This window comes from Lottia gigantea, assembly GCF_000327385.1.
Source record: "Lottia gigantea unplaced genomic scaffold LOTGIsca_15, whole genome shotgun sequence".
NCBI lineage: Eukaryota > Metazoa > Mollusca > Gastropoda > Lottiidae > Lottia > Lottia gigantea.
Genome location: NW_008707797.1, coordinates 945,829 through 973,140, shown reverse-complemented (window position 1 = coordinate 973,140; position 27,312 = coordinate 945,829). Strand labels below are relative to the sequence as shown.

Below are 27,312 nucleotides of genomic sequence, written 5' to 3'. Positions count from 1 at the left end.
GAAACAGTGTAGAACATTGAGACCCTAGGATATCATAGAAACAGTGTAAAACATTAAGACCCTAGGATATCATAGAAACAGTGTAAAACATTGAGACCCTAGGATATCATAGAAACAGTGTAAAACATTGAGACCCTAGGATATCATAGAAACAGTGTAAAACATTGAGACCCTAGGATATCATAGAAACAGTGTAAAACATTCAGACCCTAGGATATCATAGAAACAGTGTAAAACATTGAGACCCTAGGATATCATAGAAACAGTGTAAAACATTGAGACCTTAGGATATCCTAGAAACAGTGTAGAACATTGAGACCCTAGGATATCATAGAAACAGTGTAAAACATTAAGACCCTAGGATATCATAGAAACAGTGTAAAACATTGAGACCCTAGGATATCATAGAAACAGTGTAAAACATTGAGACCTTAGGATATCCTAGAAACAGTGTAAAACATTGAGACCCTAGGATATCATAGAAACAGTGTAAAAAACATTAAGACCCTAGGATATCATAGAAACAGTGTAAAACATTGAGACCCTAGGATATCCTATCTTTTTGAGAACAGGGGGCCTGTTTCCCAATCTAGCATACTAGAACTTCCTTTTGGGGTACTTTTGAGCAAATAATTCATGGAAATCAGGTGGAATATTGACTCCTTTCCAATGGGATAAGAAGATTTGGAAAGGTTGGGACTTTGGAAAGTACAATCATTAGGACTGAGACTTATGGATTCCTTTCTGGGACTGTTTCTTATCTCAGCATTTAGAGAGTCCTCATGGCTTTTAATAATAGATGATATTTATTTAATATTTAGATTTATAAACTCAGCATCCCTTTCAGAGAGTCCACAAAGCTAAAATTGTTATTTTTGTTGTTTTATTCCAAATATAAACGCTGTCAAATGATAAACTAATAAAAACTGACGTTCTCTGGACAAGACATCTTCGACTAAATGAGAAACATGGAATTGAATGTCGAATCTAATTGAAAGGGATTTCAATCAGCGTAAAACCCTGTCAAGTGAAATAGTGTTAGTTTCTTTGATTGGTTATTTAGTTTCGTCACTGACGATGGTTTATTAGGTCAAATCTGATTGGATGATAAGTTTTTATCGTTATTGTCGTTATTATTTTGAAGTAGTAGACAAATGAAGTCTTATTTAGATTTGTAGTAACAAATGTATCGAATGAAGAACTTGAAATGGTGTTTTTCAATCTGCAACGAGATTTACCAGTCATGTCTGACTAGAGCTCAAGACTGTTTATTTGACTATATGTACTAGTCATGTCTGACTAGAGCTCTAGGCTGTTGATTTGACTGTATTTACCAGTCATGTCTGACTAGAGCTCTAGGCTGTTTATTTTACTGTATTTACCAGTCATGTCTGACTAGAGCTCTACGCTGTTTATTTGACTATATATACTAGTCATTTTTGACAAGAGCTCTAGACTGTTGATTTGACTGTATTTACCAGTCATGTCTGACTAGAGCTCTAGGCTGTTTATTTAGTTGTATTTATTAGTCAAGTCTGACTAGAGTGTTAATTTGACTGTATTTACCAGTCATATCTGACTAGAGCTCTAGACTGTTTATTTAGTTGTATTTACCAGTCATGGACAGATTTTTCATTATTGTAGTATTTGTGAAAAAAAACTTTCAGTCAAGGGATTATACCTGGTGGAGCGAGAGCATCAAGAAACACCCAGAAAAAATTTGGATTGATTGTTAGAATAGGGCATAAACCCCTTATTTCATGTCATCCTCCTCCCCTCTTTTTTTATTTGTTTTTGGCTTAACTATAATGACCTTATATAGAATTAAGACTGAATTAACCTTCTTGATAAAAGAGTATAGAATATAACAAGTTTAAACAATAAAACACTGGTTAGCGTAGATTAGACGGAATTGATCATGGAAAATGATGATTGATGGGTGTTTTATTACCATACGTTGTCGATATTTCACCATATTAAACTTCTAACTCATTTACATCTGTTGCTAAGAAACCATTACGTAACTTGGTCTACTTTTTTGTGAAATTGTGACGTCTGTTCAGGGCCTTTGGAATTTAAGTAATGAATTGTAAGGGTAGCTTAGTATTGTTAATAAAAGTGATGACAAGTCATATTGGGTTTATTAAGAAAGTTCAATGTCTGTTAAAACAGTTACATTATTACACATTGATGTCTAATATCTGTATTCTGGGGGCTGGCTAAATAAGCATGCTAGACATTTGCTCATTAACCAAGGGGTCAATCTCAGCTTATGTCAAGCTAATACCTTTGAATTTTTTAAGCCAGTTCTCCCTATCAATGTTGGACATCCAAGGGCTGACATGAAAAAAGTTTCTAGATGTTTGGATAGGAAAATAAAACGAGGTCCAGTGTGTAACAAGTAAGGCATAAAGAGTTTCATTGACAGTGGAAAATGAGTAGGCTAATTCCTCTTTCCTGAAAAATTTCCTTAATTGATCACTGCATGGCATTTCCAAACTTTATAAGAAAAGTTTGTTCAAATCCGTTTCTGTTTATGTATTCAACTCAGTTTTTCCTTAAAAGCCAACAACTATAATCAGATGTTTTGAAGCCTCAATTGAAAATGACAGTAAAAGCTCTAACCTACTGGCCTACAGACCTAGTCTTAAAATCTGAAGTAGATCACTGACTTGACAGATTTATTTTTTTATCAGCTGATCTCAGTAACCTAATAACCTCTTCTTGAATTCAAGGACGATAACTCTTTTTAGCCAGACTTGATTGTTCAGAGGGGTGTTAAGTTGCAGTAATGGAATTGGTCGGTTGTCAGAATTGTTTTAGGGAATGTGGGAATCCATTTAATCCAATAAATCAAAAAAATTATCTGAGAGTTATACTTAAATTTGAAAAAAGTAATGACTTGATTGGAAGCAATAATGACAAACCTAACACTTGTACAAACAGAAATAACTTGTAATTGATGGAGCAACATAAATCCCATTTCAGACACGTCTGGACGATGGAGAGAATTGATGATTGATTACGAGCACTTGACGATCAAGATTTAATTTAACGGCATTGTAGACTTGAATAGTAGGTAGTGTCAAGTGATTGACGTAGCGAACTAGTTTAAACTTTGATAATTATGATAGAGTTTGCTGAATGCCGTCAAACTGGGTTGTTACAAAGCTAAAACAGCGAGTAACCATGATAACTGTCTGGAATATCAACGGTCAAAACATCTCATACTTCTTGTTGTCTTTAACAGGGACATTGATAAGTTTGTATTTACCAGTCATGTCTGACAGAATTTTCTCGTGAACAATAAAGACAATAACATTCTTGTCATCACAATAAGGGACATTGATAAGGTTGTAATTGCCAGTCATGAATGGCTAGGGTTTTAGTGTTTCTAACAGAATTTTTCCCGAAGATAGTGACGGCACCGAATAGCGGGCAGACTGACTCCATGAGGGGCCAACTGTTGAGGTTTGAATTAACAATGCAGCGGCTCTGTGGAACACCATTAGGGCAAGCCTCCCATTGAACGACTGGTAGGGTTCGTTCAGAAGACATTTGAGAAAAATATAATTGATTTGGTATATTTTAGGGGAGAAACATATAAAAGCAGACTTGTTTTAGTAAAATTAAGAGAGGATACAGTCAGTGTTTAAAGCATATTAGGCCTGCAACATTTTCAACGTGTATATTTTATCTTCTTTTCCTCATTGAACAGAAAAATATCAAATTATTTTCGTTGTTTCGTGTGTCTGTTTACAGGCTATGATCTGTTTACAGGAGGAATCTCATCAATTTGGCAACACGAAGTAAAAAAATTGTTTACCTATGATATTCTATTTTTAGCTGAAAGAGAAAAGAAAGAGCGGGAAGTGATGATTAGTAAATCTGTTAAATAAATTCTACTTTCGCTTTGTGATTCTACAATTTATCTTCCCATCTTTCAACATTGTTCTAGATTTTTTGGCGAGGAATCTATGTGTAACTGTGGCACAATGTATCAGTATATCCTATTTTTCCTTTTTATGTTTTACTCCATTTTCATGCAGTCTTTCTTTCTGTTATTTTGCTGTTGTACAATATACTACTGTTGTACAATATACTACTGTTGTACAATATACTACTGTTGTACAATATACTACTGTACTGTATTTTTCTCTCTATTATTTGTAGCTTATTGTCTGATAACTAAAAGATACAAAATAATATTTGGTGGTGAAGGAAATGTAGAACAATGTAGTATATGTACGTTATTGTTATTGGTTGATTATGGTAGTTCTATCTGCTTACAGTAAGAGATGCAAAAAAAAATCCATTGCCTGTAGTTATTTTCTTTTATATTATTATACAATGTACTACTGTATTGTATTTTTTCTTACTTTTATATGTAGGCCTAGCTTATTGTCTGGTATAAGATATAAGATGTCATGATTTTTAGGGTTGAGGAATTGTGGGACAACATACTACATGCAGTCAATGATATTAGAGGAATAAACAACTGTGAGAGAACTTACTAGTATATCTGTTTATCAGCTAGAAATGGTAGACCATCATCGGTTTAAGAATTAAAATACAAAAAAAAATTATGCTTTACTTCATTTGTTGCACAATGTATTACTATATCTGACAGTTCTGTTCTTTATTTCACTTATTAGGAATGGAAGCTTTTTGTCTTAAAGCTAATATGCCATACAGAATAAAGTTTTGATTATGAAACTGTGACTCAATTATTTGGCAGTTAAAGAGGTTTTCTTAAATTTTTTATGTGTATTAGAAACACTGAAAGCATCATCGCAAAATATGTTTTATCACATGAGGCCCTTCGCGATTAGTGATGTCATCAAACACTTGAAGAATTGGAATCGTGCTAATTGATGCTATCAGTGTCCCCGATAAAAATTTAAGAAAACATCTTTACAATCTCTTTAAAATATAAAACAATTCCATTCAAATTGAAAATAGAAAAATGAAATATGATATAAGATTTGAACGACATATAGAAGCAAGGAGCACATATAACAAAACACAAGACAATATTATAGAATATAACACACTTATTTAATATGGTTGGGCACATAATGTTTCAACACAATATACACGTGGTATCATCAGATGTAATTACATCAAACATTATGTGCCTAACCTTATTAAAGAAGTGTGTTATATTCAATAATATTGTGTGTTGTTTTGAAATATGAAATGAAAAAAGGAAGTTCTGCTCTACTTCTCTTAGAATGGTGTAGTTGAGTTAATGAAGGTTTAACTAATGAAAGATGCCCGAGGCAGCATGGGGGAGTTATAATAATAAGTAGGTTATCATGATTTATTTTGTTCTTCCATTTGACCGAATTGTACTAGGACTAGGGAATAATAAGAGAAAGATCTGGTTATCATTAATCTTATTCTACAGGAATGAGAACTGGATTATTGAACTAAACAGTCGTAGAACATCAAATATAGATCAAATTCTTGAAATTAGGACAAAACCCGGAATAATGGATGCCTGATAATTAGCCCGTTACAAATGGAAACTCATCTATTACCGTAATTACCTCGGCCTGTGCTTCCGTAATTTCAATTATATGTTGTTGTTACAACAACTCTTACTTAATTACAGATTATTTTCTTTCAACTTTAACTTTATTTACATAAAAATTGATACGAACAATTATTCTTCGTTCTTGAAAACAAACAGATATCAATTTATATTTTTTCAGTTACGTCAATGTCAAAATTAAACTTTTAAAATAACAATAGATGCTGGTAAAACAAACATATGAAGAAAGCAGAAAATATGTGAAAAAATCAATATATAAATTGCAGGTTGTATTCAATTACATTCATTAATACAGCCACAATACTAACTGTTAACTTTCTATCAAACTAACTTTTACTACTACTACTACAACTAGAGTTATTCCCCATACATTGTAAATCTCCTGTCAACACGTTTCAACAAGATACAGAACAGTAGAATATAACATTATATTTCATTTCTTTAGTTCAATAAGGCACAGAGCAGTAGGAAAAAAAACTACATTTCATTTCATTAGTTCAATAAGGCACAGAGCAATAGGATATAAAACTACATTTCATTTCATTAGTCCAATAAGATACAGAACAGTAGAATATAAAACTACATTTCATTTCATTAGTTCAATAAGGCACAGAGCAATAGGATATAAAACTACATTTCATTTCATTAGTTCAATAAGGCACAGAACAGTAGAATATAAAACTCTATTTCATTTCATTAGTCCAATAATGTACAGAACAGTAGGATATAAAACTACATTTCATTTCATTAGTCCAATAAGATACAGAACAGTAGAATATAAAACTCTATTTCATTTCATTAGTCCAATAATGTACAGAACAGTAGGATATAAAACTCTTTTTCATTTCATTAGTACAATAAGATACAGAACAGTAAGATATAAAACTCTATTTCATTTCATTAGTACAATAAGATACAGAACAGTAAGATATAAAACTCTATTTCATTTCATTATTCCAATAAGATACAGAACAGTAGAATATAAAACTCTATTTCATTTCATTAGTCCAATAAGGTACAGAACAGTAGGATATAAAACTCTATTTCATTTCATTAGACCAATAAGATACAGAACAGTAGGATATAAAACTCTATTTCATTTTATTAGTCCAATAAGGTACAGAACAGTAGGATATAAAACTCTATTTCATTTCATTAGTCCAATAAGATACAGAACAGAAGGATATAAAACTCTATTTCATTTCATTATTTCAATAAGATACAGAACAGTAGGATATAAAACTCTATTTCATTTCATTAGTCCAATAAGGTACAGAACAGTAGGATATAAAACTCTATTTCATTTCATTAGTCCAATAAGATACAGAACAGAAGGATATAAAACTCTATTTCATTTCATTATTTCAATAAGATACAGAACAGTAGGATATAAAACTCTATTTCATTTCATTAGTCCAATAAGGTACAGAACAGTAGGATATAAAACTCTATTTCATTTCATTAGTCCAATAAGATACAGAACAGAAGGATATAAAACTTATTTCATTTCATTATTTCAATAAGATACAGAACAGAAGGATATAAAACTCTATTTCATTTCATTAGTCCAATAAGGTACAGAACAGTAGGATATAAAACTCTATTTCATTTCATTATTTCAATAAGATACAGAACAGTAGGAAATAAAACTCTATTTCATTTCATTAGTCCAATAAGGTACAGAACAGTAGGATATAAAACTCCAAAATACTATTTTTCTCTTTGCCAAAGTTTGTGATCTAGTTATCGCGACCCCTCTAAAACTTTGTATTATATCTGTCATCAGTTCAACTAGCGTAAACGTGAAACTAGTAACAACCCCGATATAATCAAAACAACATCATTAAATACGGGTTAGAGAGTCTATAATTATGTTGCTATGACATCAAACCTAATATTATAAATGAGGATATTAATTATACTAAATTCTACCATCTTACCAAATCTTTACAAATATTTCATGTTTTTTTCATGCTCTTGTAACCAAATTGGTTATGTTTTGCTCTTTAAGTGCTAGAAAGCCTGTCCTCAAGATCTTTGCATATTTTACAAGTATTTGTCCTGTTTCATGCTTTACCAATGGAAATAAGTTTGATTTCAAGTACTTTTTCACATGGCAACTATTTGTTTACGAATATGCATTGGTATGCAATTTATAAAGCAAGTGTTTCTTATCTTGAAATAATATAAGTTATGTGGACTCTCCCAGTTGTAAACTGTCTTTATTAGCCCACATAGTTGTAAAGTGGCATCTGATGTTCAGAAAGAGAGGGCATACCCTGCCCAGTGGCAGCGCCAGTCTCCTGAGATTGGGGGTACAAATAAGAGGCAGACTGACTCAATGGGGGGACAACTGTTAAGGCTGAATTCAAAATGCGGCAACTCTGTTGAGGTGTTATAGTCACAGGTCTCTCATGGAGAAATGTTGAGAAAAATTGAATCGATATTCTGCAATCTGACACATATTTTGAGGCAAAAATGCAAAAAATCCTAATTTTTAAATTTGTTTACACTATATTGGGGTTGCAAACCATTTTTCTATAAATTAATGTACTGGTAATATTCTAGACTGAAATTGTCGAACAACCAACCTAACGTGTAAGAAATAAAAACTCAACCTTGAAGAGTTCATGTTATTGTTCTCTATCAACTTCCACTGTTGAGAATAATAGCGTTTAATTCCAAGCGTCTGCTGGGACGGAAATAGGATTTCACTCGTTAGACTCACAGCTGGTCAACTTATGGTGTATATTACATTTATTTTATATATTAACAGGGCTGTTGATTCGACTGTATTTACCAGTCATGTCTGATGAGCTCTCGACTGTTGATTTGACTGTATTTACCAGTCATGTCTGACTAGAGCTCTAGACTGTTGATTTGTCTGTATTCACCAGTCATGTCTGACTAGAGCTCTAGAATGTTGATTTGACTGTATTTACCAGTCATGTCTGACAAGCTCTCGACTGTTGATTCGACTGTATTAACCAGTCATGTCTAACTAGAACTCTAGACTGTTGATTTGACTGTATTTACCAGTCATGTCTAACTAGAGCTCTAGACTGTTGATTTGACTGTATTTACCAGTCATGTCTAACTAGAGCTCTAGACTGTTGATTTGACTGTATTTACCAGTCATGTCTGACTAGAGCTCTAGACTGTTGATTTGACTGTATTTACCAGTCATGTCTGACTAGAGCTCTAGACTGTTGATTTGACTGTATTTACCAGTCATGTCTGACTAGAGCTCTAGACTGTTGATTAGGTTGTATTTATCAGTCATGTCTGACTAGAGCTCTAGACTGTTGATTTGATTGTATTTACCAGTCATGTCTGACTAGAGCTCTAGACTGTTGATTTGATTGTATTTACCAGTCATGTCTGACTAGAGCTTTAGACTGTTGATTTGACTGTATTTAATTTATCAATCTGTCTGACTAGAGATCCATACTGTTGATATAGCTATATTTACCAGTCATGTCTGGCTTAAGCTATATAGTGATAAGCTAAATGAAATATGGTAAAGAAATAGAAACTATATAGGGTATGGAAATGTATGTCATTCTCTTAAAGACGTGTTGAAAAATCATTCCAAGTTTCTCAGACTGTAGTTGTAAGTGTTAAATCTTGTAGATTCGGTGAAGAGAAAAATCTAATCAATGTCATCCAATCTCATTCTATACTGAATCAATCAAATCAACTAGGGTCGGCTTTCAACCATTGAGTAGAATCTTGACTCTTCGCTCCCGTCCAGTGACTTCCCTTGTTTTCTATTCTATAAGATCTAGATTGAATTAAGATTCACTTGAAATAAGATGGATGGAGGTTGTTTCAGCCATTGAAAGCATTCACAAGAATCTTCAATCTTTTTGGTAGGTTTTTTCTGTTCAATGACTTTGCTTGTTGTCTATTTTTAAGAACTTGCTTCGTCGACTAAATTACCAAAAAAATTGGATCAGATGATTGCAGACAGTTTCTTTTTAATATTCAATCTCCTGCTGTCCTTGCAACATTTCCCTCATTGCACACTGCATGACGTATTCTGTCCTCATAAGCCCATATGGTGCAGAAAAGTAGGACATAAACTCCTTTCATTTCGTTTCTTTTATAATATTTTTCATTTTCCCTCTTCATAAAAACTATTTTTTTGAAATTTAATTGATAATGAAGAAATAATTTGTACATTTCAACAAAATTATTGATTTTTATGACACTTTTGTTGGATTTTAAACGCAAAATATGAAATGTTGACATTTTCATTTTCTTCTGAATTAAAGAAATTTATAGATTTTTGGAGAAATATTTGATATTTTTATTGTGTCTAATTGAATTATTTGCCAAAGATTGTTGAAAATTATTTTATATTTTCTGTTGATGTAAAAATTTAACGGAGGTTGAAGCTGACATACAACAAAAAGGTCAAATTCAAAAAATTTCTTTTAACTTTATATCTATCATAGATAAAATTATAATAATAACTCTGAACCTTATTCTTTAGTTATGTGGACTCTCTGAAAGTGTAATGGAGATGATAAACTCAAAATAGTAGCCTAACATGGTTTAGAACATGCAGGATGTATTTCATTAGTCCAATAAGATACAGAACAGTAGGGTATAAAACTCCATTTCATTTCATTAGTCCGATAAGATACAGAACAGAAGGATATAAAACTCTATTTCATTAGTACAATAAGATACAGAACAGAAGGATATAAAACTCTATTTCATTTCATTATTTCAATAAGATACAGAACAGAAGGATATAAAACTCTATTTCATTTCATTAGTCCAATAAGATACAGAACAGTAGGATATAAAACTCTATTTCATTTCATTAGTCCAATAAGATACAGAACAGTAGGATATAAAACTCTATTTCATTTCATTAGTCAAATAAGGTACAGAACAGTAGGATGTAAAACTCCACTACAAGGTGTATATTTTGTGCTGACACAGTCAAGATAAAATACTGGTAGCTCCAGACTCCCTGTAGAATTATCACTTGGTCACAATAATAACAATGAAAGGTGATGACTCAATAATTAGGTTTTAAAATGTTCAGGGAATTCTTATATTAATCTAGCAATTATTACTGACGTAATTTCTACAGTTGTTAAGAAATTTTATCGGTCGTTTGGAAATTTTATCTCAATCTACTTTGGGGATTATTTAAAGTTTCAACAATTCAGAGGCCGGGTAAAATTAATTAACACATAGTTACCTTAACTGGCTAACACGCTAACATAGTACCTTCTGTTGAATAGTGACTAGTTGCTTGTCAATTATAACTTGAATCTTTTCAACCACCCTAATCACTAATCTTCTAATTATTGCCCTCTTTGGGTCACAGACAACCTTTCCCTAGTTAAAATGATATGAAACTCCCCTGTAACAATGTAATCAATAAAATTCACAAGAAAACTATAAATAATACTAGGTGTTTCTACCTTGTTGAGTTACAAACTGTAATTTTTAGAAACATTGTTTTTTTTAAATACCAAGTTTATAAAAATATGATATTCAGGAAAGATAGATGATACCTACTATATCACTCTTACTAGTTGTTTTAAGATTATATATGAATAATGGTTCACAGTGTAATTTGTTGAAACATTGTTACAAGGTTCATGAGCAACATATAAATTACACCTCATTGTTCTAAGATTATTTTCAGTCAATAATGATTTGATGTCAGCTATTAAGAAATGATTGGTAGTTTGAAGATTGAAAGCTGATTATAGATTCTCGTTCCAGCTCTTTACGATTATTCCTGAAATGTCAGGACGTCATGACGCAACCGGTACAAATTTATTGATCAGTTAAAATCGATAAAAAAAATGCAAAATGAGACCCGAATTCTAAATTACAGTTTGATATTATATTGGTAGCAGCTATCATATATATCTTGTAAGATATTTTATTGGTCAAAAGAAAGTCAATTCCGCTAAGTTCTAACTGAAACCCAAATCGATTTAGTGTAGATTTAGACCACTGTATTTACAAACTTCAGGCAAATTATAGATATTTTATTTTCGCACGGAGAGAAGCTTTAAGGTGCGTCATTTTTTTTGACCAATCGAACTTACGAATTTTTCAGCTAAGCCAATCTGTAATAGTGTTCACAGCTCACCATCTGAATTTGAGCCTTTAAATCCATGTGTCTCTAGAATTGTCCGCATTTAAAAGTTAAAAAGACGAGTTGTCTTTTCTTGAGACATTGTCATACATAGAGAAGACATCTATAGAAATAGGAAAATAAATTCATAGTTAGAGATATTTATAAAGGAATTATGTGATTTTCGTACATTTCTAGTACTTCTGAAGATTTACATTTATTCAAGATTACAATCAATCCCTAAAAATGACAAATTGGTCGCTTTAAGTCAGATATCCATCTTAATGAGTGAAACTTTTTATCTGTCAGTTGATTGAGTGAAAATTAACATGTGAATTAAAATGCAAATTTGATTTTGAAAGGATTTAATCGTAGTTGACCTCAACTCGATATTTCATTTTAAAAAATGTAAGAAATATAATACGTTTATTAGTTGGTTTGAATGAAAATTGAGTGAATATTTAGACGACTCTATAACTTAATGTAGCCATTATGATTGAAAGCTATAGAAAATGATTTCTTTACAAACCACAAACCCCTCTTTTAATAATCACAATAAAAAAAATACATTGACCCAGAGTATTTAACTTTTACCATGTGTTGGTAGCTTAGTGCATATTTATTGAAATTGTTGACATTTTACTGGGTGAAACTTTAACATTCTATTTCTAATAACTAGCAAACCAGCGAACGAATGATTATTTAATTTGTAGACTTCAGTTAGAACATTGCTGTAGATTGAACATTGCTGTAGATTGAAGATTGAACATTGCTGTAGATTGAACATTGCTGTAGATTTTCTGAACAACGCAAAATAAGAAAAATTCTTAGAAGCAGATAATCTTGTAATAGGATTGGATTTTAGACTTAGTGTGTTTTGAATTTTTGTATTGAAGAAAATATTAAAGCCAAAATAGTGAAAACTGAAAAACCAGTTTCAAAAATGTGTATGTTGCTGTAGGATTTAAGTGGTTTATGAATTGAAACTTCAACTTGCTTTCAAGGGATTATTTAAACTTTTTAAGTGTAGACATTGGATTATGATATTGTTGTGTTGTGTTTTAGGAAAATGTAGAGAAATTAACTGAAGTTGAGTGTTCAGGAGGTGTTATGTTATCTTTTTTGTTCAGTTTTTATGAAATTTTTATGCCAGTTTTTTCTCTTTAATCATCTAACATAAGTTGTTAACCTTGTAAGACAATATTAAGAGATTTGGTCAAGCTACGGTCAAGTAAGGATCTCCTAGATTCTTAACTGGTTCTGATAGAATTGCTGCCAGTTGGTTTGGCCAGGGATGAGCTGGTATACAGAACCTCAGTTGTTTCTTGTTCATTGTTAGGGATCAGCTGGTAGACGGGATCCTCAAGAACCTAGGCTTTTCCTTGTTCATTGTTAGGGATCAGCTGGTAGACAGTATCCTAGGGAATCTTAGCTGTTCCTGATAGAACTCTGGAGGTTATATTTATTTTTCAAGGTCCTTCTTGAACCCTGTGGCGTTAAGGACACGCAAAACTCTGTTACATGACCATTGTCAAAATCTGATTGGTCAAATTAAATAAGTTTGAAAATAATGAAACTTGATTGGATGTATTTAATAAGCGATGCTACTGCATTAACGTAATCCGATTTTCATTGGAAATTGAAAAGGAGTTGAACAAAAGATTAGTTAATCAAATCTACATTATAGAGTTAAAGTCTGTCACCTCACTGGATATCTGTGTCTAATTATGTCATACCAGTTGACAGTGTACCGTGATACTGCTCAAGTCAGTTTTGGAAGTATGTCCGTTTTCGTTTTTTTTTAACAAAATTTGAGTTACTTCTGTATTTTGGATTGTGGATTGTGGATTGGGTTTAATGTTATACCATTGTGTCATATTAATAGGTCACTATACTTAGGACAAAACGTTTTAGAAGTTTTGTAGAAATGGAACTGATCAAAAAGATCGTTTAAGAAATGGGATCAAATTTTCAGATAAGCTTTTTCTTAAATGTTAATGGAAATAGAAATATAGTTTTTGTGAAGTTTATATTTTAAGATGTTTATTAATACCTGTGATGGGCTATTCACAGGAGTTGGTTGTAAACCACAATGTGTCTTGTTTGTTGTGTAAGTTGAGCAGCTATGATGGGTGTGGCGCCAGGCAGGGCATGCTTACTCTTCTAGACACTTGGTACCACTTTTCGTTATGAAATATTAACTCACTTATAATTCATGACTTATGATTCCTCATGTGAAAAGTTCATTAGCTGCTACTAATGTTTCAACAGTATGTTGTTTTGGATTTCGGGTTTGGATTTCGGGTTTGGATTTCGGGTTCAGATTGTTGCTACTTATTTATTTAAGGTACCAACTGTTCCAAAGAATACTGACTGTGTAAATAGAAACAATTACAGACAAGATGGTGGACAGACTGCGAGTGACGTAATAACAACATGTTCAGGACATGCTGTGATATTTTGTTAACGTGAGTCAGGAATGCTGTGAATCAGATACTTGGAGGAATTCAGGTGTTCAATGGAATTCAGGACAAATTTAGACACAGGTCTTGCTGGTAGAATTCACAGTTTTTTGACTCTTGAAATTGTCATGTTGGTGTAGTTGAGGCACTTTGTGTTTGAGAGATCTATCAATTCGGTATAACATATTGTATGTTGATGCTAAAAACCCTGTGGTCATAGGAGACGAAATTCAAATAACAACGTGTTGTGGGGCTAACAAAAACTGGAATTGTTAACACTGTGTTTTCTTAAACACACAAATATCTGTCTTCTGCATTCTGTTTGGACTCGGAGATTTATGGAAAAGGTAGTCAGCACCATTTCACCTTGATGATATATTAAGAGTTTAGTTTGTAGTTTGAACTCTAGGGTATTTTCACTCAGGACCAGAACATATAATGTAATGTACCTAATGATTATATCAAATTTTTATTAGAAGTTATTTTTAACATGCATTTAACCTCTCTATTATCTCTGTTTTATCTTGTTTTTTAGATTATTTTTTGATAAAAGTTATTTATATGCTTGAGTACTTAATGTGTATTTATTTAAAACTGCGTAGTTTTTGAAAAAAAATATTTTTTTGCAGAAGTCTTTGAGATGTTCAGAATTTTATATTATTCTAGAACTTTCTGATTTTAACATTTGGCATAGATGTAGGTTAGTTTTATGGTAAGATATAGGGTTTTTTGGTAATGTCAATGTATGATCTTAAACTGTTAAAGGATAGAGGTGGAAAAAAGGTTGATAACGTCAATGATTTTTTGAATATTTAACGCTTGCTTTCATACACTCAACAGGGAATGCTTTTTATATATATCATTTGAGGATTATTTTTTGAACATGAGTCAGTTTTCTCTTTGATCTCAACAGTGCTTAATTTTATTTTCTACTGTTTTGTTTGTTATCAATATTTCAGAAGATAAACATTGCACAAATAAAAAATGTCTGTTGTATTTTTGTGAGCTGAACAAGTTACAGCAAGGTTGGAAATAAAACCCACAATTCTTTTCATTTAATTTTTTCTATTTTTCTAGTTATTATCATTATTTCATAAAACAAACAATGTGCAGATGAAATTTCCATTTTATTTCGTGAAATCAACAAGGTGCAGAAACTCTAGTTGATTATGTTGTGTGTTTTGTATTCGAAGTTGTGAAGAGGATTTGAATGTCACCTTCAGGGAGATTGAACAACGCAGGAAATGAAATGGTTATTAAAATAAGATGATGAATATAAGTTTTTATAATTGAACGAGGAGTTTGTGTTTTGTTTTCTGTCATCTATTGATTTATATTACTAGTAGATTATAAAACAATATCATTTTTTATTTCTTATAAATACTTCCTTCTTCTTTCAATGTGTAGGAACAAAATAAACTTTGATAATAGGATTCATTCCACTTCATCAACTTAGAGGGTGTAAGGTGTTCTAGTTGTTTTTAGGAATGAAATAGATTGGATTTATTATTCTAATAAGCCAACTTAGAGGGTGTAAGGTGCTCTAGTTGTTTTTACGAATTATTATTCTAATAAGCCAACTTGGAGGGTGTAAGGTGTTCTAGTTGTCTTTAGAAATAAAATAGACTGGGACTTTTGTTTGGAGGTTGTAAGGTGCTCATTTATTTTTTTAAGGAACGAAATGGGCAGGAGTTAGTATTCAGTATTCAGCCAACTTAAAGGGTGTAAGATGTTGTGGCTGTCTGTAGGAATAATAAAGCTTTTTATGTGTAACTGTTGTCATAGCTGTAAGCCAATCTATAGGGTGTAAAGGAACTTAAAGAGTGATCTATCATAACCCATGATAATAATACTGAAGTTAAAATAAGATTTTGGCTGATTTTTTTCGAGAAATCTGTCATTCTGTTGTCATAGCTGTAAGTCAACCTAGATGATGTAAAGGGTTACAGAAAGACGACAAATAACCAAACTAGAGGGTGAAAAGGATAACTGATTTCACAAATGTATGTAGTTCAATTGTTGAATAGTAAAAATTTTAGATTAATTTCTTGATTTTGTAAAGTAAAAATCTGAACACAGCTTCACCTTGACGGTTTACAATGTGATAATTTCATGTAATATATTTCCCTAGAGTTCGGTGTTAATGATTGCGTTGAAAACGCGACACGACCTAATGTAGTTTTAATGTAATTGTCAAATGGGAAGAAATGTTCTGAGTTGGTATTCTACTGTTTTATAAGTAAGTGGTAGCTTGTACAACTAAGTTGTAATTTATAAAACAATAGTTTGATGAGCTCCAATGTCCATAATTAAGTCTTTGTTTGTTTGGAATCCTAATTACAGTTGACACAAACACCTGATGCCACTTGCAAATTGAAATATATATTCCAAATATGATCTTAAACTAAGTCTGTGCAATAGTTTACTAGAGAAAACACAAGGAGTGAGGGGCATGTTTCTACCACTTGCCTCATCAAATAGAATATAAGACTTGAGAAACTTTTACGCACAGAGTTCACAAGATATTTTTTTGTTGAATTTACATCGTTATATTATCAATAAACAGAAAAATATTTAAGATCTGATGAATGATGATAAAGAGGGATTAAGAATAGGATGTAAAACTCCATTTCAATAATGATTTGAAGTTGAGAACATCAAAAGCAGATAACCACAGGTATTAGAATATTGAGAACAGGTGTAGTACTTAGTTAATTATCTCCTGGTAAATCTAAAACTTCATCTCCTGATTAATTAATTAATTAATTGATTAAGCTTATGAAAAACAAGATCTTGCTTACTCAATGGTATTCAAAAGCAGTTTGGAGTTAGCTCAGTAAAGGGATGCGTTCGCCATACGTTTGACCAATCATACCTTAGTCTCAGAAATGGGAATTTTAAAAAATCATAATTTTTTGAATTTAGAATAAGTTCTGTTGGCTGACGCCCTACTTGATTGACATCATTTCCTGGAGGATTAGAACTAATTACCATGGCGCTGTGATGGATATAGCCCTGTCAATAAAACTAATTGAAAACAATCGGAAATTATCAGAAGTTGTCAAAAACATGAGCAGCAAATAATTCCTGGATTATCGTTGTCAACTGATATATTTATAGCATAAACACAATTGATTTTTTAGTCTTGAATTTTTCACAAATGATGGATTAATTGATTTTCTCTAGAAATTTACCCTGATGCGTATCGTCAGAGCTCAAAAGGCTCAATGATTAAAAAGGGTCTGGTTTTTCAGGGAATGAATCAAGACCATGCTTTATGGTTGTTTATTTGAATCTTTGTTAAAATTTTTATTTTTATGAGAGATCATGACAGTGTGTATTTGATTTGGTTTCTTCAATTCAACATTTCACCCTGATAACATTTTACAAGTAGTAACATAAGCAAGGATAATGGAGGAAAGTGCAGAATGAGATGGTAGTAAGTTGGTCTAATTCCTACTAGGATTATACAGCTGAAAGCTCGCTCCCCTAATAAAACTCCTTGCACTACTAGAGTAAAATCTTTGTAATATAAATGAAAGTACAAAGTCTGCTCAAGACCTTCATAGTTTCTACAGATAAAATCTTGCTGAGGAAATAAAAACACTGTATAACAATAACAATAGCTTCCTGTGTCTGCTCTGAAACAATTAGAAGTTTTTAAACAATTAGCAAGTTATCTGGTATATTACAATGTTTATTATTACAATTAACAGGGCAATATTGGATATCAACTGTGGTATATCTGATGTAATAACTTAATAACTGGCCTAGTGTATCATTATTTCCATCAGTTTAATGGTAATGTCTGTACAGCTAATAATACTATCAGCATTATTCCTATGCAGTTAAAAACCCTTTAGTTTGATAAAACTGTAGTATTATTTTCAATAGTTAAATATTTTTATATCTATATAGTTAGAACTATCAGGATAATTTGTAGACTCTTTACCCCAGTAGATATTTGATGGAATAGGTTTGATAAGTGTTGTATGTATTTGGATTATGATATAATTATTGATTGAGACTGATGTCAAGGATTATGGGATATATATGAAGGTAACTTGGTTATCAAACTAATCATAGTATTAATTGCACCAGTTTAATATCGTTATCACAACTCCAAGTGGTTCATAGTTTATCCTTGGATGGAATAGATTTGATACAAGTGTTGTATGTGTTTGGATTATTATTCTATTTTATTGATTTAGACTGATGTCAAGGATTAATGGATATATATGAAGGTAACGTGGTTATCGGACTAACTGTAGCATTATTTGCACCAGTTTTCTACTGAGTAAGAAGTATCAACAGAGCTGTTAGTGGTTTATGGTTAAGACTATTAAGATTGATATCTGTAGATATTTTTTCTGTTAGAATATGTCGGATTATAAGAATGTGGATAGAATTTTTTTATCAATTTAAACTGTGTTATATTACAGTGACATCTGAACTGACTGACTGTAGGTTTATTGCCTGTAGTTTAATAGGTGATGTTTGTACAGTTAGGAGTATCATCAGGACTCTAAGTGGTTGTTGGTTTATCCTATGGAACAGGTTTGATAAATTGTATTGTATGTATTTGGATTTTATTATAAATGAAGACTGATGTCACAGTTTATTAGATATATCACTGTAACTGGCTGTAGTTTTATTTCCACCAGTTTAATATTGTGATATCTACAGTATAAAGTTAGCAGTGAAGACTCTATTTAATCGCCAGAGATTGATCTGTGTAGATATTTTATTTTTACTGTGTACTGATGAAATAAATGAGATTATAAGCATTAATGTGTGGTAGTTATAAAACTCGAATTCTATTTTATTGTAAAAGAGTGAAGAGCTTTTGATAGTGAGCATTGTTTTGTATGTGTTTGGATTATGACTTTATTTTATCAATTTAGACTGATACAGATGGTTTTCTGTCAAGTTTCTATTTTACTGTTTATTGATAGTCTTAGTGTCGATATATGACGGCAAATGAATTAGAGTCGTGTATTTTGAAGTTACTTGAGTATACTTCACTTATTGTAAATTAAATAGTTTCATACAGATTATTGTCTGGACTGGAAGTTACTGGTTGATGGATGAAAACGAGGAAGGTTTAGTTAACAACCACAGATCACTGGGTTGGTGAGGAAGCATTTAACTCATCGAACCATTTATACATTGTATGACAAAGTATAACTTGTGTAGACTCTGTAGTACATTGTGTATCTAATTGTCAAGGGATTGTAATAATCATAGTTGCTAATTAGTGTAAAGGCAAATAAGACTAGGAGATGACGGAACTGAATGTCGAGTCTTAAATCAAAAAGCTATAATATTTAACAAAATTAATTATTTTTGTTTATTTGCAGTTGGGGCAAGATTTTAGATTCTAAGGCAAATGATTGTTGTAAAAATGTAAAATAATTTTTTGTGGATTTCTTGAGATCTGTTTTACGTAAAACTCCATTCATTTCATTTCATTTGAGATCTCTTCCAGCACTAATATGGAGATGATATTTTTGCAAATTGTCAAATTGTATAATCTGTTTATGATATCCATCATCTAGCGCTTTGAGCTCTCCATGTAGGGTGGATTTCAGCGCTTTATAAATACAATTATTATTATTATTATTATTATTATTATTATTATCTATGATAATGTACATGTGGTACACTAAATTGATAGGCCAACAGGTGGTTTATTGTTACCTGTCTATGTATTCTGCTATTCCTTGAACAACTATGTAACCAGGTTGGTCATTAACTGGGAATCTTTTCAAAGATATACATCATAATAATTTAGAGAGGTTTTTTTTGAGAGTCTGTAGATTTTGTGGTATCTATCAGTCTAATGAAGGCTTATGTTGAAAATCTGTCTATCATCAGACTTCTCTGTCCATTATCGCTAGCAGAGGTTGACCAACAATCTCCCAAAAATCACAGTCAGACAGCAAAAAATAATCAGACATAAGCCATGCTGAAATAATGAAATTCCTGAAAAGTCAGGTTGACAAATGTTAGTCACAGACACGTCCTCCTACTACCTATTTCCGCCATTTCAGTTTCAGGAAATGCCAACAGTATTTCTCCCTGACGATGAAAACAGGTCAGTCAAGCTTGTTACCAACTGTCTAGATTTCAAGCAATGTAAATACCAGATTTAAGATGGTAGTTCTAAGTTCTAACTTGGAAAGAGCTTGTTCATGTTCGATGGTTGTTTTTTTTTTTTAATTTGAAGAAAATGACTCTTGTTAGTTTTGACCTGGAAGGCGATCCAGCTGTAAATGGGTACGGATAATCTGGGAAAGATCAATGTCAGGTTAGAGCTCTAGTAGAAAGGTTCCTTGTGAACCCAAGTTGTTATCCTTGTAAAATATACAAGTTGTTTCTTTCTTTCTTTTCTGGTGCCTGCTCTCCCTTTAAGGAAACTTTAAAAGTGTACTTTGTATTTAATAGAATTTGACATAATTCAAGAAAGTCGTGAAACACATGGTTTATATTTATTTATGAATTGTGTTTATGAAACTTGAGTTAATGGCTTTCAGTTGGTGGGTTAGGGTGATTTTAAATCGCAAGTAGAACCAGTGTATTTTTCATATTGTGACTGGAACTTAAAAGTGGTGAAATCTGCAAAGCTCAGAATTGTGCAATTTTGTGTTGGAAAGTTTCAAGAAAAGGTACTACTAACAAAAAAAAAAATCTCTGGTTTGGAAACAGAATGATGGTAGTGTGGTTATAAAGCACAGTCGGTTATTTGCTTGGTTAATTTGAACAAATGGTCCAGTCCACCAAGCTGTTAATGGATACAGATAATTCAGGAAAGATCAATTCCATGAGGTTTGGCCAACAACCAGCTGGAAGAAGGGATCCATAACTGCGATCCTAAGTTGTCATAGTTATTTATTTTTTTATTATTTGTGAACCTAAGTTGTTACCCGTGTAAATTTTAACTGTTTCTTTCATTCTTTTCTTTTTAAATTGAAACCACGTAAGCTCTGTATGGCGTCAATTTGTGCTCAAAGGCTTCCAAGTGAAGGTATTTTATTTGTGCTATTATAGATATACAGTTTATTGATTTCTAGAGTTTATTTTAAAGAATTGTTTTTGTGTATTCTAACTCTATTGAAAGTTGTGAAGTGTTGAAGACTTGGAATCGTTCCATAATGTGCTGTAAAGGTGTGGTTTAGGGTAGGGTATTTTGGGTGTTCTACTGTCCTAAAACTGTTTAAGTGCTTCTGGATTTTAAGCTAGCCAAATCTCTTGTTTGTCTGGATTGGATGAAGTTGTGAAAGTTTAGGACAAACTGTCTAGTTCAGTTTGTTAAAAAATTCTACAGGAATTGTGTCATTGCATCTCTGTTAATCTTGTCAGACTCATCCCATATTTTTAATGGTTTTGCTATCAATGCTCTCAAGGATGATCAAAGTTTATCTCTGTTTAGAAATTGGATTCTTGATAGATTTTGAAATATATGTGATGGTTGGACTATAAATGGATTAGTTTTGCTCCAAATGTTCGTTGGATGTTCTGTACTGAAACAAGATTAAATATCAGAATATAATTTGATGGTATGCTTCTTGCTGATTTTAATTCTCTACCCTTCTGAAGGATTGAAATAAAATTGTTAAAGGATTTTAAGATTACAATGTGACAATTTAAACTGGTTTTGTTTCTTCTGGATGTTCAATACTTCTCCTATACCAGTTTCATTTCACTATTCAGTATTACAAATTGGATTCTAAAAATATAAACTGCGATAATTAAATTCATTTTTTAAAATTCAAACCTTTGCTGAAAGTTTAGATCATTATTCTATCCTGGAGGCATCTATTACTTGGTTGATAAACACGTTTTATCTTAGTACTTGGTATAACAGTTGAAACAGTCTGAGGTTTCAGTTAGCTAGAAGCTGTCTTGTTATTGTCATCTACTTATTATCTACCAGCCAGCTTTATGAAAAATTATGAAGAGTGGACATTAATGATAATAAAGTCTTTGATTTTGAATCTTTAATTGAAAATCTCAGTGAGAGAATAGCGTGTTAAATCAGGTGTTGAAGAAGATAATCGTGATAGTTTCTTAACTGAACCTTTTTTTTTTATGACATATTGTGATGAATTTTATAATATAATATTTAACATTTACAAATTGGTCTGTCGGTAATGCTTGGTTTTGCTCTGATTGTTTTTTGTTTATTCGTTGGTATGAAAATGCTGATAATGTGCTAATACAATTGTCTAGAATGTTAGAATGTCAATTGGCTTTATTACTTTGTTGGGTTGGGTCTAATCTGGGCTTGTGTAAGTCTGGTGACCTTGAATAAGTCATCTTTTCTCATTATTTCCGCCATCCTAGCTGGGTTCGGTAAGCCGGGAAAAATCTATGTCAAGAAGTTTGGCCAAGAACCAGTTGCTGTTGGACAAATTAACAGTCGTTTTGAAGATTGCTAACTCACTGGATTTGTAGTTGACAGGATCTCACACTTTTTACACTGTCTACATGTGTTTTGGATATGTAACTCAGCATCAGGACAGTTAAAGACAGTTGATGTAGATAATGAAGCCAATATTTGTTCTTGTCCTGTCAAACAGCTAGCACCTCGTTAGGTTGTAATTTTCTTTAACGATATCTAGTTTGTGGAATAGTGGTGATGTGAACTTCTGATGATAACAGTTAACGTTACTTGAAACATTTGTATCCATTTTTGACCTTCCCTGTCAGTCATTGTTTTCTTTCTGGCTCGAAATAGTCCACCAGTTGTTCTAGAAAATACCAAAAGACTCTTGACGTCTGCTGGCTCAGTTTTCATATATTTATAGAGATATATACCCTAATCAGTGGTGTTTCTATAAAGCATTAGGTAGAGGGTTGATTAAGGGCAACGTCATTGTTGAGGGGGGCTCGATGGGGCTTGTATAAAAGCCACTGACCCTAATGTGTTATAAGATGGATAGGCCTAGTAGTTTAAAATAATGATTGAATCCATTCCATCGATAGATCATTCAAGTGCAGAAATTAATTCGATTAAATGTTAAAGCTCTTGATCTAAACGAGAAGTTAATTTAAGCATTATTTAACTGTATATATTTTTACAGGTGGTCAAAGGTTAAAGGTCACTGACGGCACTCCTCCTGATGATGTATAGAAACTTTAATTGCGTGTAGTTTCTCCCCTAGTAATAAATACTGTGTTTAAACTAACAAATTGACTGTGAAGGAGGGAAAATGACCAGTTAAACTGGAGTAGATTTCTGCCACGTGGAGAGAAACTATTTTCTTAGGAAGATTAACAGAAACTCAGCTGGTTACTTAAAGAGACCACTTAGACTGGGAATAATTCTTTAGAATATTTATTGTACAAATGGATATGATTTAATTGTGGATGTAGATGTGCCTTTGTGATTATAATTTTTAAATAATATTTTGATGTGACCTTAACTTCAAATAGTTCTTCTACTTGGAAAGATTGATTTGACAAGAGATGCTATAATAAACTTTAAGCATGGTGATTATGAACACAAGTAGGCCTACTGACCTGTCTTGGATTTTATAAGAAGAGACAGCCACCTTAAGTGCTTTTACCCAATGATAAGTATATGTTAGAACTGCCAGTTATAGAATAGTTTGGTTTGCAACCATCAATTCAAAGAGTTAAAATAAGTTAGTCACTTTAAATGCTGGTGCCTACATAGTAGAAAGAAACAATATTAATAGAGAGAGTCTCTTTAAGTGCTTTAACCCAGTATTAAGCGTATTTAGAGACCGCCACTTTAAACTACTTGTGTTATTGTTTGTGTTTTCGTCTTATCCAATAGAGACAGTTGCTTTAAGTGATGGTTCCGAACGATAGAAAGAAACAATATATGTTATATAAGTAGAGTTAGCCTCTTTAAACTACTTCTGTTATTGTTTCCGCCAACTGTTTAAAAAGAGTGGCTGAAAGACTAAAAATATCTTCACCATTACACGATTACTGGTCTATTGTCTTCACAGCATTTACTACCAAGACTTTCACTAATCTTCCTGATTCTACCTTTAACATTTACTAATCAAAATGTCGGGTAGATTCTTTGAAGATGAGTTTAACAAAAGCTGGGAGAGTTTGACAACTCGCGATCAATCAAAACCCTTCGGAATAAGAGCTACAAGTTTACAGAAAGCAGATCTGGTGAATTCATCACAAATTGGTTTCCGTGACAGAAAAGAGGCCGGACCAGATGTGAACCTCTGTAATAAGGATAAAAAATTGAATTCTAAACGTGATATTTTTGGACAGTTTAGTTTTGACACAGATGCGGAGATACCTTTTGGGAAATTGTCGAAGGATTTAATCGGTGAAACGCGAGCAAATCTCAGTTCGTCAGACGATAATTTCAAAACAGACGTGTTATCCGCCAGTGGATTGTTAAAATCACGATTTACAAATTCTGATAATTTGACACGATCAACATCAAGTTTGAGTTCCCATGGTGCATTTCCATCAGAAACTACCGATAAATCGACTTCCTTATTTGGTCAAAAATCCAGTCAATGTGAGTCTCAAAGAATGTCATCATCTTACTCTAACATTAAGGAAAGTTCCGAGACATCCAACGAACGTGTTACGTCAAAATTTTTACAATTACCGACTCAAAAAAAATCTACGAAGGATCCAAAGTATTTACGATCCAATTTAGTACTTGCTGGATTAGATGGATCCAAATCTAAATCGTCAAAGTTAGTGAGACAAAGACCGATTATAGTGACTCCGAGTCCCTTGAAGGATCGCGGTTTTGGATCAGAAATGGATCTGAATAAACGTGGATTCAGTTCGATGGAACATAATATAGTGTCGTCTGCTTCCACGGAGGGAATTATGGAAGAGGTTTCCACGGATTCAACCTCTCAGTTACGTGGATCTGGAATTATGTTAGCTCATCGTTCCATGTCTAATGTAGAAATGTCCAGTACATTTCAAGGTCAAGGCCATCGTCATCGGAGAACATTCATGTCTGGCTCACGACAAAGGTCAATTCGACTTGACCTCTTCAGAAAAAGGTACTAACTATTTTTCTTTTTCTTTTATTGATTGTAGGTTAATCTATACTATAGAGAACAAGATTAAAAGAGCTATAACTAACTTGAAAATGTCTTTGTCAAAATTTCCCTGTAGATTTTATTTATTCTTTTCTGAATATCAGGGAGACATCTTCTGTATCAGCTCAAAAAACAGAATTTTGCAATAAAATTGGTTTCAGTTGGCAGTGAACTCATTTGTTACATGATTAAAAAACTTTGGAGTCAGATTCTCAAAGATTTGACTTCAGAGCCTTATTCTAAGGGGTTGATATTTGGGGATTCCTATAATTTTCAATCCCTCTTTGTTACCAATTCCATTAGTCATTAACACCCCTTAAATTAATAACGCTATTAACAGCAATCATGGTACTGAAGTTGAGTAACTCTGAGGTTTAAATTTTGTGGGGACGTCTTTGTGGAAAGGAAAGTTGAGCCCCTATGAAGAGTAATAATTTTGAGTTATGATATGTCATGGTGTCCTTTGATTCGTAGATCGTCTAAAATCCGCAAAAATTGAGCCCCTCTGAAGAGTAATAGATTAAAGATTTTATATTTCATGGACATCTGACCCACAGTATATTCACGATAATTAAGTCCCCAAGAAATATATAGTTTCCTGATTTAGAATCAATTAGAAGCCAAATTCTGTGTTTTCTGTAACAATAGATAAAAATCAATAAATATTTTAACTCGGAGGTATTTATCATTATATTAAACAAATATTTAGTTTCATTAATTTGTCATGCGGTAGACAGAATCCAAATGTCAACAAGTTAGGTCACTCCGTTCTCTGATTAGAGTTTAAAATCCTGTTTTTTTTTTAAGAAATTATTATGAAATAAGACTAAGGGTAAACTAGATTGTTTTTTCCGATTAGAAAGAAAATAGAGTTTTAAATCCTGTTTTTTGATAAATGGAATTACGAGAATCACAGACGTCTGATTGAAAATTAGAATGGGGCAAATCAATGCTATCAGTGTCCACCTCCTTTCAATTTCTTACATGGTCTTGATTTTTGATGGTAAATCAAACTTAAAATATATTGGCTGCAAAATAATACTGAGAAAATATAAACTTGAAAAAAACCTTGTAAAATTTCTAACATTATTTTTGACATTGACTTACATTAAAATGATTGTAAAGAGGTTTTCTAAATTTTTGATGTGTATGACGGACACTGAAAGCATTGATTTGTATCATTCTTATTTCCAGATGTTCTGTAGTTCCTGTAATTCTACTAAAACTAAGTGTTTTATGACGGTACTAAGGGCCTTATGTGATACAAGCGTATTTTGTGATTAGTGATGTCAACATTCCAAACACTTATTTTTCTTTTTAGAAAACCTCTTAATAATCCCTTTCAATGTCGACTTTCAAAACTTATGATCGATAGAACATCAATCAAAGACAATCAGTATTGTTTTGAATCTGATATTCCACACTACATGATAATAATCGGTAGAATTTAATTCACTGACAAAAGTGTGGGAAATAGAAATTAACTTTTCAGATAAAATAAAAATTAATAATTAATCAACCTGATATTCTGGGAAATATTAACAAAGTAAAATTATTAATGAGCATACAGAAAGTTATTAATTAGTGGGCTATTATGATTCTGTATCAAATAATCATCTATCATTTCGCGTTCATTAAGATATAACATATGATAGAAATTTTAAAAAATACTTCATACATAATGTATTATTGTAGAAATAAAAAAATGGTTTAGATATGTTCAACGAGGGTCTAATTACATGTCGTCTGCTGGAAAAAAAAGTAGGCTTTATTCGCGAGAATATTTTATGACAGCTTGACTTGAAAATGCAATTAGACACCCCTTTTAACACGAAATGGAATCACATTCCGACGTAATAGTAAAAACTCGGCTTCAAAATAAACTAATAATGTTTTATTTGTAAATGCTTTTAGAAACTCTGTTCAAAAGGCAATCAAGTTGGATTTTAAAATGCAATTAGATATTAGATTCAAATTGGACATGTTTTTATTTTTTGATAAATGTTTCATGATAAAACGTTTGAAATTGAATGACATATTTATGTATTGAATCTAGTTCAGTGAGAAAATGTATCACTTGATAGGAATCAGATTCATTGATTAATTCAGACT

At 32.1% G+C, this 27,312-nt stretch overlaps 1 protein-coding gene across 1 annotated transcript in view; it reads right to left on the bottom strand.

The window, feature by feature from the left end:
• LOTGIDRAFT_112405 (hypothetical protein) overlaps window positions 1-27,312 on the bottom strand; it is a gene marked incomplete at both ends in the record, with an annotated part of 42,922 nt that overhangs the window by 1,203 nt on the left and 14,407 nt on the right. The window lies entirely within an intron of this gene.